Genomic DNA, 14,190 nt, shown 5'->3' on the forward strand with positions numbered 1-14,190 from the left:
TCGTCGTCATTTTACGCTGAACGACCTTGAGAGGAATAGTGGTTTGCTTGCGATGGGCAAGTGTAGGCAACGATGCGCTTTCTAGTTTTATCTTGAGTGTGTTTTGTATGCGTAAAGCGTGGCGCTTTCTGGGGGCTTTGTTTGTTTGATTTGTGTATGAGGAATCTGTGCAACTTTAGATACATTTTATCTACAGTTTACCTACAAAATGTTTATTGTAATTGTTTATACCGTGGGTACACAGTCATGGATCACTTAGTGGTATTTTTGACCTTCAAAATTCAATTAAAAATAAAAGAAAACAAAAACTACGACTTTGAAAGCATCGTTGGCTATGTTTTGATTCGAACTTTTCATTACCAATCCATTTGAATCGCAAGTCATTTCCGCGTAAAAAAGGAATATTTCACTGTTTACAAAATGCCCTATTATGGATCAGCTTCACAGAGTTCCACATATTATGGATCAATTTTTGCCATATTATGGATCAGTGCAAAATTACTCAAAATTCCAACTCTAATAATAAATTTGCGTTTGTAAGGCTAAACTACGCAGTATATTCATTATTTTACTGATGGAGTACCCGATTTTACAACAGGAATAAAGAGAAAACAATAAAAAGTCCCGAATCCATTTACTTCGATAGAGGTGCGCCACTAGGGTTCAGTGATGCTCTCCATTTCAAGTGTTATTATTACAACTCTGGGTTTCAAGACACCTGGTTTTCAAGGTTACATGTTTTTTAATGATACTTTTGATACTTTAAGGTAAGAATATTGTTTCAAGAGCGTTGAGTGGAACAAAAATCTATATTTGTTTAAAGTGATGCATAATAGCGTCTAACGATCAGTTTTTTGGGTTACATTATGGATCACTGTTGAAAGCCACATTATTATAGTATTTGTATCCCAGAATGAAACAAAACTTGTTTTAATAGATACATACACATCTTATCCAACGTGTATGAGCGATTTTTATATCAAAATTGATGGATTTTGACACTTTTAGAGCTTACCGCTGCAGGAGTAGCTACTTATGGAATTCGGCTGTTTACTGGCAGATGTGAGAGGACAACACTATCGTTGCATTAAAATACATTTTATTTTTAGATTGAACTTATGTAAATGACTTTTTATCTCAGAAAACAAATAGGAACATGCTACAAAAATGAATTTCGTGCCGAAATATATGTTTTGAGCAAGATATTCGACTTTAAACATCAAAGTGATCCGTAACTGTGTGTGATCCATAACTGTGTAGGGACGGTAACAAGTAAAATTCCATTGAGTGATTACTCATGGAATAATCATTTCTATCAGAATTTTCTTCAAGCATTCAAAAAGTAATTGCTTCTGAAATTTAATTACAAATTCCTTCGGTAATCATATCGTGAATTCAGGGATTCTACGAGGATTTCTTCCAATGATTCCCTTCAGCCATTGATTTCATGGAGCATTCGCCTGAAGTGAGCTAACCCTGGATTTTTCCAGTAGCTTCAACAAAATAAATCCAAACTATTTTTTGAAAGGATTGTTTCTTTCCCAGGAAACTAGTTCCCCGGAGATCCCTTCAATATTTTGTTTAGACAAACTTGGTCGAGAACGTACAACAAATATCTTTAAAACTGTCCATAAATCTTAGCTGTTTATTTTATTTAAAAATTTCACCAAGTTTTCATTTAACTTTCCTACTACTCCAATGCTTAATGCATAATCTATCAGAGACATTTATTCTAGGTATTGTCCAGAGGATCCACATAATAATAATTCAATAAATAATTAAGCGTGAACTAAGAGCTTTGTCATGGCTTACCTACCTTGATACCTGTTTTTCTTAACCGTTCAAGCTAATTTACAGCTTTTTTATCCACAATGGCACTACGAGAGCGATTACAAATGACAGCTGAACTTACAGTTTGTACAGCGCCATTCTACAAAAGGGTAACTCTCGCTGAGACCGGCCCACTATTTACATCTTGTCTTGACCAAGCAGCAGCGCCATACCGTAGTATAGACAAGACACCGCTACTGTCGCTAGCAGCTTATTGAGCCTCTTCGACAATGCCATTTTGCAGGCATATTCCATTTGGCTACCGAAGTTTAGCTTGCCATCGATCATGATTACCAGTGCTTCAGTATGTGCTTTAAGTTGATCGTGTATTCGCCTTTGGTGCTTGATGGTGAGACTTGCGGTTGTTCATCACTACCTCAATACTATGTACTACCAATCATCGCCGATCGCATGGGCCATTATTATCAGTTCCATTTCCTCTATCGATTCATCGTGTACTATTGTCGGCAAAGCCCACCATCTTTACGCCCATTATTGAAAGAGTTAGCCTGAATACGTCGTCATACACCGCGTTCCATAGTATTGTGTCCAGTCTTGACCCCTGGGGCACTATAACATTTTGAAAAAGTCATTTTTGCGTGACATAATTTGTGTATCATCCCTTACAGGGTTGCCTGATGGGCCAATTACAAATATGAAACCTCGTTATCCTGGGCTAGGATGTTGTATGGCGCTCTAGATGGCGGCCGAGCTGGAACTGTTGAACGCCTTCTTGCTTCTTCACTACTGTGCAGTAGCGGATTACCCTTTGCCTCTTATGGAGTGCTATCTCGGTCATTTCGGTCACTGATCTAATAGCATTCACCGTCGATCAACCCTTTTGGAAGCCGGCTTCCGGCGTGTTTGAGTAGTGTAACCAATCTTTGTATTTTCAACCTCTCCGGAAATACGCCTTCGTCCAAACACATATGTATAAGTGAAACATCAAGAAATCCCATGGCAATTTTGCATACAAACAGGCACAAATCTGACGATCGAAGCATCGAACCAAGCCGCATTTGTTTATCCTGCCTTTGCTCACTTGCAAAAAGAAAGAGCTTTTCCAAATCGAACGCATTTGTTTACGAATGGTGTTCTTGAAAACGTGAGTAGGGGTCCAAATCGGCCATTGTGGCAGCCATATTTGTATTCACTGATGTTTCTCTTTAAATGGCTAATGTCTACACATGTGATACAAGAATCACTTTTTTTTTCCTGTTGGGGACATAGTACCACTGCGACCATTAATTTGATCTATTGTGGTGTCATCCTCTTTACTTTTGCCATACTGAAAAGACTCATCACTATGGAGAAATGATCATCCTCACAGCTATTTTCGTGTTTCCCAATCAGGTACTGCATTTCGTATGAAATCCAATACCTGCTTGGGATGAGAGGCCCAGATTTCCCAAGGCTCCATCAAGCCTTTATCAAGGTAACCGCGGCGCTTTTGATAAAGTGCAGCACACTCACACAATAAGTGTTCAGAGCTTTCGCTCTCAAATTTACAGAAACGACATTTGTTATCTTGTAATTTCCCAATTATATTTAGGTAATATTTGCAAGGGCAGTGGCCTGTTACTAGTCCAGTATAAATGCTTAAATCATGTTTGTTCAGGTTCATTAACCTTAATGTTTTAGATGCATCTGGTTCAATAAATCGCTTAGATTGACGACAATCTGTAGTGTTCGACCAGATAAGTTTTATTTTTACTTTTTCTAAATTCTTTAGTTCCATTTTGAGGGCACAAGGAGCTATTCCAAAAAATGGCTCAGGCCCGTTAAACTGAGTAGATGACCCTATTTTTGCTAACTGATCAGCTTTTTCATTTCCTTCTATTCCGCAATGACCAGGAACCCAATACAGGTTAACCTTATTGCGACAGGGCAATTGCTGCAGAAGCTCGGTACATTCCCAGACAAGTTTAGATGTGTACACCTTGGACTTCAAAGCATTCAGTGCAGCTTTGCTATCCGAGCAAATACATATATTAGCGTTTTTGTAGCGCCTTTTGAGACAAATGTCAGCACATTCTAAAATGGCGTAAATTTCAGCCTGAAAAACTGTCGGCCAGCTACCTAATGGTAATGAAACGTTGACTCCAGGGCCGAATATTCCAGCCCCTACATTGTTATCTTGTTTCGAACCATCAGTGAAAAAAACTATTGAGCCAGATCGAAAATCTGGTTCTCTGTTTTCCCAATCATGACGGGACACATCAGGAACTCTAAAGAGATGATCAAAAAAATGACGCTTCACTATGAAATCGTCATTCATAGAGAATATTGGACTTACTCTAAAAGTTTTTAATATGCTCATATGTCCTCTTAGGTCACCTGCAGTGGCCATTGAGGACCTTTTGAGTCTCAGAGCACATTTAACAGCGTTCATGTGTATGAAATCGTGTAGTGGTAGAAGATTTAACATAGCAAAGTGAAAAGATTTAACATAGCGTCTAAGGCTTTAGATGGGGTACTATACATTGCCCCTGTTACTGATGCAGTAGCAAGCCTTTGAAGCTTTGTTAACTTCATTTGCGTGGAAGTTTGTTTGGTTTTTTCCCACCAAACAATAGATGAATAGGTAATAATAGGTTTTACAATGGCAGTATAAATCCATAGTATCATCTGTGGTTTTAGACCCCATTTCTTACCAAAAGTTCTTTTGCAGCCCCAGAAAGCATTTCTTGCTTTTTCTATCTGTTGTTCAATATGTTTGTTCCAACAGAGCTTGCTATCCAATATAATTCCTAGAAATTTTACATCTCTAGATAAAGACAGCTTAACATCTCCTAGTTTTAAATCTAATATGGAGATTTTGCGTCTTTTAGTAAACGGTACAATTGTTGTCTTTATAGGGTTTATATTTAACCCTTCATTTTTACACCACGTTAAAGTAAAATTTAACGCAGCTTGCATTCGATCAGATATAATCTTATCGAATTTACCACGGACAATAATGACAATGTCATCCGCAAATCCAATTACTTCGAATCCTTGATGCTGTAATTTTACAAGAAGATCATCAACAATCAGGGACCAGAGGAGAGGAGAAATTACTCCTCCTTGGGGACAGCCCTGAACAGCTGTTACCTTTACAACTGAATTCCCAAGAAATGCAGATATTTCCCTTCTTGAAAGCATCACTTCAATCCAATCGATTATGTTTTTAGAAAAACCCCTTTGTGTCATGGCTCTTTTCATCGACGCAAAGCTAGCGTTGTCGAACGCGCCTTCTACGTCGAGTACTGCTGCCAAAAGTATTTCTTTATGTTCAAATGTTTTTTCAATTTTTGTAACTAATGAATGTAGAGCTAATGTAGTCGATTTGCCAGTCTGATAGGCAAATTGAGCTCCATTTAATGGTTTATCTTTAAGTACGTTCGATTTAATGTACTCATCTATAAGAATCACTTACAATTGCGCTTGAAATGAGTGCCACACTGATAATTCTCTGTATTCAAGACAGTCTTGTTAGAATTTTGATTTCACTGTGTACCGTTGTACGAGAATCACACTCGTATCACATGTCTGTCTGGGGTATAAGATATCATCTAGACCCGCTACATTGTTTACCTTGATGGACTTCGCTATCGCGATGAGTTCCTCGTTTGTCACCGGCACAACCTGGCTTTATCTTCTACAGCATCTCGAGAGAGCATTCCGGTGCGGTGGTACTGACGCGCCCTTCGTTTTGACCATAACTACCCTGTAGGCGTCACCCACGAGGCTCGTGTTGGCTGCCCCGCAGAGATTAACTTTCACATACCCGACCCCCGACAACTCATTTTGAAAATGCTGGCATTTCGTAAATTTTCATCCGATTTTTTTTTGAAGTCGCCCTTAATCGATCATAAATTGGTGCTAGTTTATTATACTCAAGTGCAGGGATGCCAGATGATTTTTTGAAAAATCTGTATTACTTTTTTCAAAAATCTGTATCCCATACAAAATTTGGGAGAAAAATCTGTATCCCATATAAAAATAAAATGGCCGCTCTAGCTCAAAAATCTGTATTTCATATAAAACGTAATCTGTACGGGTGCTCAAAAATCTGTATAATACAGATAAATCTGTATATATGGCATCCCTGCTCAAGTGGTCATGTAACATCCGGAATCATTCCGGATATATTCCTGATTGTACTGGGGTCAGGGGGTGGGGAAGGTCTCTGTTTTGCCAAATGATCAAAAGTGGTTATTTCGTGTGTTATTGTGTTTGAGAGACCCCCGCGAAATCTGTTTCAGGTGTTCCGGAGAGACTATATCAGTTGCTTCATACTGCAGGATTTTTTTCTGCCCCGTTCTCTTGAAATCATGAAGTTTGATACGTCGCAAGACATGTTTAGGTTGCAGACCAAAAATGTCTCCGATGTCACCCCCGTGGAACCTATGCTAGATGTTCCGGGGTGGCCATATTAGTTGATACGAACTTCAGGGTATCATTTCTGACTCACTTATTCGAAATCATGAAGCTTGATATGTCGCACGACATGTTTTGGATGAAAACCAAAAGTGTCCCCAATGAGGCCCCCGCGGAACCTGTTACAGTGATCCGGATGTATCAACTTATTCAAATCTGATTATCGCAGATGTGTTTTATTGTTTGCAATGAAAATTCCGCTGAAAGTCGATGGTTCAAACACAATAATACACGAAATAATCATTTTTTGCCACTTCAACACCCTCCCTGACCCCAGTACAATCCGGAATATCTCCGGAATGGTTCCGGATATTGCATGGCCACTTGGGTGTAATAAACTAGCATCAATTTATGATCGATTGAGGGCGACTTCAAAAAAGTTGGATGAAAATTGACGAAATGCCAGCATTTTGAAAATGAGATGTTGGAGGTCGGGTACGTGAAGGTTAACCAAACAGGCCCGCTTTTGGGGCTTATCTTTGTCTCGGTTTGCCCAGCGCGCTTAACAGTTGGTTTAGGTACTTGGCTACTCGCGATGGTTGTCCCCTATCTTCGGCGGTCAGACGTCCTCTGTCGGGCGTTTCTTGACCCCACGGCCCGCGCTTCTTCGACAGGTTTAAGCCATGTAGGTCGAGCCGTAGAGCGGTTTGCCCTCTCCCCTATACGGCTCCGCTGAACTGCACGGTTTCGTGTACCTCGTTGAGCTTCCACCATCGACTTGCGGAGTTTCAGCAGATTTGGCTTAACCTGGGAGCGAGCGGCCGCGTCGTGTACTGCGTACACGCATCATGAAAAATGCACGCTTGTGGTACACAGCAAGAGAGTGGTGTCGCTGAAGGTGGTCGAAGATGCTGCTCGAGGGTTAAGGCTCTGTTGACGCTGTTCTGCTTCTCGAAAACGGATTACAAAGCTCGTGCCCGCTTTTGAGTTCGATTTATAAGAAGTTATGAATCCAGCAGACGTTATTCCTCTCTATCAATGATGAAGTCATCAATTATTTCTCCGTTTCAGGCCAGAATGCCGTCGCTATTAACTCACCTGTAAATGATTACTTAAGCGTGTACCATGTGGTTGCCAATTATATTGCATTAACCAGTATACCATAACCAGGAACTTACTGACCTAGTTTCTGACATGCCCGACCGAGGCACTCCTAGCTGGGCACTTTTGAGAGCGATGTCATGTTGCTTGTACAGATTTGCTTCCAGATGTGTGGGATTTCTGAAGGGGCTAGGCAGGGCCCATTGTGGAGCCCTTGCTACGCCTAGACTTACTCCGCTACCTCTGTAGCTCGGCACTTCTTCTTCGTCTTGGCGTATCTTCCAATCTGGGAAAAGCCTGTTTCTCAGCTTAGAATTCTATGAGCAATGCCCGGGCCCATATAGCCATTAGCCACAGCTGTTAAGGCGTCAATATCCGGTATGTAGGCTTTCCGCACTAAGCGCAAGAAAATTCTGCTCTTTGGATTTACACCATCAAGCACATCATAAATTATAAATCTTTTCATCTTATCAGATAGAAGGATGCTGAAATATTCTAAATGTCATTCCGAACTGTCAAAAAACCGCACCGCAGCGCCGCACGGGCAGCTCAAGGTGAAATTCACTGGAGTGTTTTCACCCGGGTGAAAATCACCTGATCTGACTGTCTGACAGTTCAGCGAGCTTGTTTACAAGGTGTTTTTAACGAGCAGCGAAAATTGAATTTACGTTTTCCGTTCCGAAGCCATTATGATACGGAAATATCGATTATATTCAACCTTACTAGCAGAGATGCCAGATTATTTTATCAAAAACCTGTATCTATACAGATTTTTCTGTATCGCCGTTTTTGAGGATATAGCAGATACCGCAAGTCCTTGATTTAAAAAAAAAACTAAAAAAAAATGTGCTAATTTTTAACGGTTTTTAATTTTTACTGGAATTTTTTTAAACATGTGTGAAGTTCTTCAAATTTCAAGCAGCAATTTACAAAGTTTTTATTAAATTTATTGAAAATAACTTCAAATTTTATAATTTCTGGAGAAATCTGTATCAGCTTTTCAAAATCTGTATTTTTCTGTACTCTGTATCTTGTCTCTATAGAGGGTCAAAAATCTGTATAATACAGAAAATTCTGTATATCTGGCATCTCTGCTTACTAGTACAAAACCAATCGTCTAATTACCGTTTTACTGAAATTGTAACGGAAAACAGTTTTGCCGGATCTCCGTCAGAGACTAAGTCCATGTAAACTAGCTCGCTGAACTGTCAGTGCACGGCTTCGTGACGTCATCTTGCAGTATCCTTGTTGCGAAGAGGCATTGGTGGCACCGACTCTTTCAGCAGATTACTGTGAAGCAAACAAATGATTACTGTTGGACCTGCTACAAAGCTGCAAGTGTGATTTTATTAGGCTTATTTGAATTATTGTAAAATATATTAAAAACTTACAAATTTGATAAAGCTATGGTAGAAACATTTGGTTTCCGACCGTCACCTCCTTACTACATGTTACACTGCCGTTCCTTTGTTATTATCAGTCAAGCATTGTCATTTAGGAAATTCTAGGGATGTTCATTTAATTGAAATCTAAAGAGCGCACTTATGCGCACCAATCCTATTGCCCGCTCCGTGTGGCTCTGCGGTGCGGTTTTTTGGCAGTTCGAAATGACATTTAGAATATTTCAACATGCTTCTATCTGATAAGATGAAAAGATTTCTAATTTATGATGTGCTTGCTGGTGTAAATCCAAAGAGTAGAATTTTCATGCGTTCAGTGCGGACAAGCCTGGGCATGACTATACTGGGGGTGACGAGTTCGATTCTCGGTCGGTCCAGGAACATTTTGTAAAGAAAATATCCTTTAATACCTTGGGCATAGAGTATCTTCGTACCTGACATATACACATTCAAAATGGTCATTGACAGAGGAAGCTCTCAGTTAATAGCTGTTGAAGTGCTCATAGAACACTAAGCTCTATTGCAGGTTTTGTCCCAGTGGGGACGTTACGACAAGAAGGAGAAAAGGATGATCACTACTCGGCTCATCTATGACTATGTTGCATGCGTTAATCGTGTGGCAAACACGAAAATACTATATGCCCAAGGAAGTCCAGGAAATTTCATTTACGAACATTTCCTAGGCCGACCGGGAATCGAATCTGCCACTCTCAGCATGGTCTTGCTGAACTGTGGAGTTTAGGATTTATCCGGGAAAGAAATCACCCCTCACATGTAGCGCGCACAACTTACCCAGGCCGGCGTCGGTTCGCAAGTGACGAGAGCAAATGCGGTTGGTTGTCATGAGCGGTGGTTGCTATACACACACACACACACACACTGATGCCAACGTTGTGAACTGGACAGAACATGGCACAGATAAAGGGGCTGTTCATAAACCACGTAGATCAAAATTTGGTAGACCCCTGGTAGGTAGACTTTTGTCAATACAATTTTTTTTAATTTGTATGGCAGAATTTGGCCAGACCCCCCTCCCCCCAAAAAGTCTACGTTATGAACGGCGCCATAGAACGAATTACAGTGCAAGGAACCATCGAACAATTGAATTTTTAAACTGATAAAAGTATCAATTGTGTATGCTTTTATCAGTTTAAAAAATCGATTTTCAATACATTGAACGGCTTGTTTACTTAGTTAAATAAGAGTGTGTGACTAGGAGATTTAAAGGAGGGTCTTGTGCGGTATCAGAATTTCAAGGTAGTTCAGGAAGGGTGGGTGAGGAGAACTGGGTGTTTCAGTGGGGCGATCTAAGGGATCTTAGCTGTATTACAGGGGGTCCAACGAGGTTTCAAGGGAGTTTTAAGAGGCATTTAAAGAAGTTTCAGAGTATTGTACCGACTTTTTGAACTCTCTATGCAGAATACCCTTTTCGAATGAGTGTAATCCGTATTGTACCTTTTAATTCTGCCGTCTTTTGCATATCCTTTGTCAAAAGATAAGCAAAAGAGGGTGGAATTAAAAGGTACAAAATCGATTACCGTCAAATGGGGTAACTTGCATTGGCGTATCTAGGATTTTTTCCTAGGGGGTGCCTGGGGGGTGCCAGTTTCAGTGGCTTTCAGGTTGTTTTGCTTTTTTTTTGTAAAAAGAAATTCCGATACACCTTCAATTTCTCAGTACAATGATATACTGCGTCGCGGGAAAATTAGCCCGAAAATCTAAACGCGCTATATTAAACAAAAGAACAGTTTTTTTTAATCCGAACCATTGTACCGACTTAACACTCTTTTTTTTTGGAAATATCTTCGGCAAGTCATTCCACCTTTTTTTGGATTTTCTTCCATTATCTATGTTATTGGTATTTCTTCACCAATTCCTTCGAAAGCTCCTTCGTAAGTTCTTTTATAAATCGCTTCTACAATTTAAATAAAAATTCTTTAGACAATTTCTTCTAGATTTCTTCAGTAATTTTGTAAGAAATTCCTGCAGCAGATGATTTCGGAACACCTTCGGCATTTTCGATGTTACTTGCATTGAACATTTATTTGGGAATTTTATTCGCATATCCTTTGGAAATCTTGGAAACTTCTATTATTACTTTAGGAACTTCTTCCTTTGGAAATTGATTCGGCAATTTTCTTAGAGATTTCTTTCGGGAATTTCTTTAAAACAAATCTTCGGCTGTTCTTTAAAAATCACTGCAATCACTTTTAGAATTCTTTATAAATTTTCTTCTAAATTTTTTTGTGAATGTTTGTGGAAATTTTTGTATTTTCATCAGGAATTCCTCTGGTAGTTTTTACATGAATTCTTTTGGCAACTACTTTGAAAGCTCTATGGTATTTTTAATAGGTTTTTTTTTCTGGAAATTTCTTTGGTAATTTGTCAGGAAATATTTCGTGAATTTCATAGGATTTCCTTTAGGCAAGTCCAGTTGAGAATTTCTGAATTTACAGTTCAGCAGTTTTCGGAAGCAATAAATTTAAATACATTTAAATCATAAAGAATTACAAAAGTAATCACGATAAAATTGCCTGAGAAATTTGCAAAATAACTGAAATGAAATTGCTACAATAATTACGGAGGAATAGCCATTGAAATATAGAAAAAAATTTCAAAGCAATTGTTGATTGCATTCCCAAGAAACGTAACTAGCTGAATATCAGTTTCTTAAACTAAAGTTTGCTTAAGAAAACCACTCTTAAACAAATTATAGTTTAAGAAACTGATATTCAGCTAGTTACGTTTCTTGGGAATGCAATCAACAATTTCTTTGCATTCTCTCCTATAAAGCTAAAATGTTTGTTGGGTTCCAATATAGAAATTTTTTCCCGTATATCCCTATAGGATTTCACTAGAGATTTCTCTAGTAATACCTACTAGAATTTCTCCGGAAATTCCAACTATTCCCGAAATTCGTTTAGGGATTTCTATTGGGATTCCTACAGCTAGAAATCCCTGGAAGAATCAAAGGCATTTCTGGAAGTATCCTAGGAAAACTGGCTAGAAGAATCTCGGCCAGAATTCCAGAAGAAATCTCTAGAGGGATTTCTGCAGGTATCACAGTAAGAATTTCTGGAGGAGACCTTGGAGGCATTCCTGAAACATTAGAAGCAGCAGGAATCGCTTATGGAATCCTAGGAGGAGTTCCTGGAGAAGTCAATCAAGAAATATTTGGAGAAATCCTAGCATGTTTTTGAAGGAATTTCTGGAGAAATTCTTAGAAGAATCCGTAGAAGAATTCTGAGAGGTATTGCGGTAAGAATGACTGGAGGAGTCCTAGGAGGAATTGCTGGAAGAACCACAGCAGGAACAGCTTGAGAAATCCAGCTGAAATTCCTGGATGAAGGCCAAGAGGAGTTCCTGTAGGAATCCCATGGGAAATTTATGAGAGAATCCATGGACAAAATATCTTGGATAAAAAATCCTGGAGGAATCACCGGAGAGTTTCTGAAGAAATCACAGGAGATATTCTTAGAAGGATTCTGGGATGTATCTCTGTAGAAACCTCAGCTGAATTCCTAGAAGGAATTGCTGGAGAAAACTGTACCCGAATTTCAAGAGAAACCCCATGAGGTATGCCGGAAGGAATCCAAAGAAGAAATCCTTGGAATACCTAGAGAAGGCCCTGCAAGAACCGGTGGAGGCATTCTGGAAGAATCTATAGAGAAAGACCGGAAAGAATCGCAGGAGGACTTTCTGAAAGAATCTCAGGAAGAATTCCAGTTATAATGCTAGGATAAATTCGTATAGGAATTACTAGGAAGAATTTCTAAAGGAATTGATGGCAGAATCACAGGAGGAGTTGTTTGAGGTATTCTTGGAGGAAGGCCAAAAAGAGCTTCTGCAGGAATCCCATGAGCATTTTCTGGAGAAATCTTTGGATAAAATCCCTGGAGGAATTCCTGGATGAGTCGATGGAGAAATCCCTGGTGGAGCAGCCAAAGAATTCTACGAAGATTGCCTGGAAAGATCCCAGCAAAAAAAACCAGGATAAGGCTCTAGGAGAATCCGTAGCATAATTTCGGAAGTACCACAGTTAGAATTTCTGGAGGAAGAATAGCTGGAAGAATCGCATGAATTGCTTGAGCAGTCGTAGCTGGAATATCTGGAGAAATCCGTAGAATTCCGGGAGCTATGATAGAAGTAATTTCTGGAGAAATCCTAGAATGAGCAATTCCAGGGGTATCTTTAGAAAAGTTCTTGGGTGTAAAATTAGCATGTAAGTTTAAATACACATAAATAAAAATGAAAAAATAAAAAGAAAAGTTCTTCTAACAAATACCTGGAGGAATGCCTACAGTTCTCCTTGAAAGAATCGGTGGAAGTATACTGGAGGAATCCCTGATGGAATCGCAGGAGGAATTTCTGGAGGAATCTCAGGAAGGTTTCCCGAAAGTATTGAAGCAAGTCAGTATGCCAGGAGAAATCCCTAGAAGTATTTCTGAAGGAGTCCTAATGGGAATTGCTTGAAGAATTTCAGCTGAAATTCATGGAGGAAGGTCAATAGAAATTCTTCACGCTAAAACCGCTCAGCACTAAAGTGCATAATTTCCAGACTACACCAAAAATGTGTAACCCTTGTACAATCACAAAATCAGCTCCAGCGTCCACAAAATCGTGAAATTCGCAACAAATTTTTTACGGCAATCTAGCTAGGTTTACTACGAGCTGTTTTTGTGAATGTGTAACTGTTACACATTTTTGTGTGGTCTGGAAATTATGCACTTATAAGTAGGTCTTACACATTCTAGGTGCTAAGCGATCTTAGCGTATTGGGGAAATCCCGTGTGGAATTTCTGGAAGAACCTCTGTAGAAAGTCCTGGATATATCCTTATATATATGGATATATCCTGGATATATGGAAGAATCAATGAAGGGATTTTATAGAAAAATCTCAGAGAGATCTTCCGGAAGAATTTCCGGAAGAACTTTCCCAGTAGAATTCCAGAAGGTATCACAGTGATAATTTTTAGAGGAGGAGAGATATTGTTGAAAGAATCGCAGCAGGAGTGGCTTGAGGAATCCTAGCCATAATTCCCGAAGGAAGGCCAATATAAGCGCCTGGAGGAATTTCATGAGAAATTTCTGGAAGAATCTCTGAATGAAATCTCTGAAAGAATTCCTGGAAGAATCACCGGGGGAACTTCTGAAAGGATCCAAGGAAGATTTCTTGAATAATTCCACTAGAAATTCCTGAAGAAATCCCAGTAGAAATTTTTAGAGGAACCCCTAGAAGAATTCCGAGAAGAATCATAGAAAGAATTTCCAAAGAAATCCTAGTAGAATTTGCTGGATCAATCTCTACAGAAATTTCTAGCATGTGCAATAGCGTGGGACACAAAAAGACATTTTTCTCCTGTATACTTTTTGAGTTCCATTTTGGCCCCATATCAACTGTGCGAAATTTCAGCTCGATCGGAGAAACTATATCTTAGCGCCAGCCGTTTTAAGTTTTCATACGATTTACTATGGGGAAAATCACTCTTTCAAAGA

Source organism: Aedes albopictus, chromosome 2, assembly GCF_035046485.1.
Source record: "Aedes albopictus strain Foshan chromosome 2, AalbF5, whole genome shotgun sequence".
Lineage (NCBI taxonomy): Eukaryota > Metazoa > Arthropoda > Insecta > Diptera > Culicidae > Aedes > Aedes albopictus.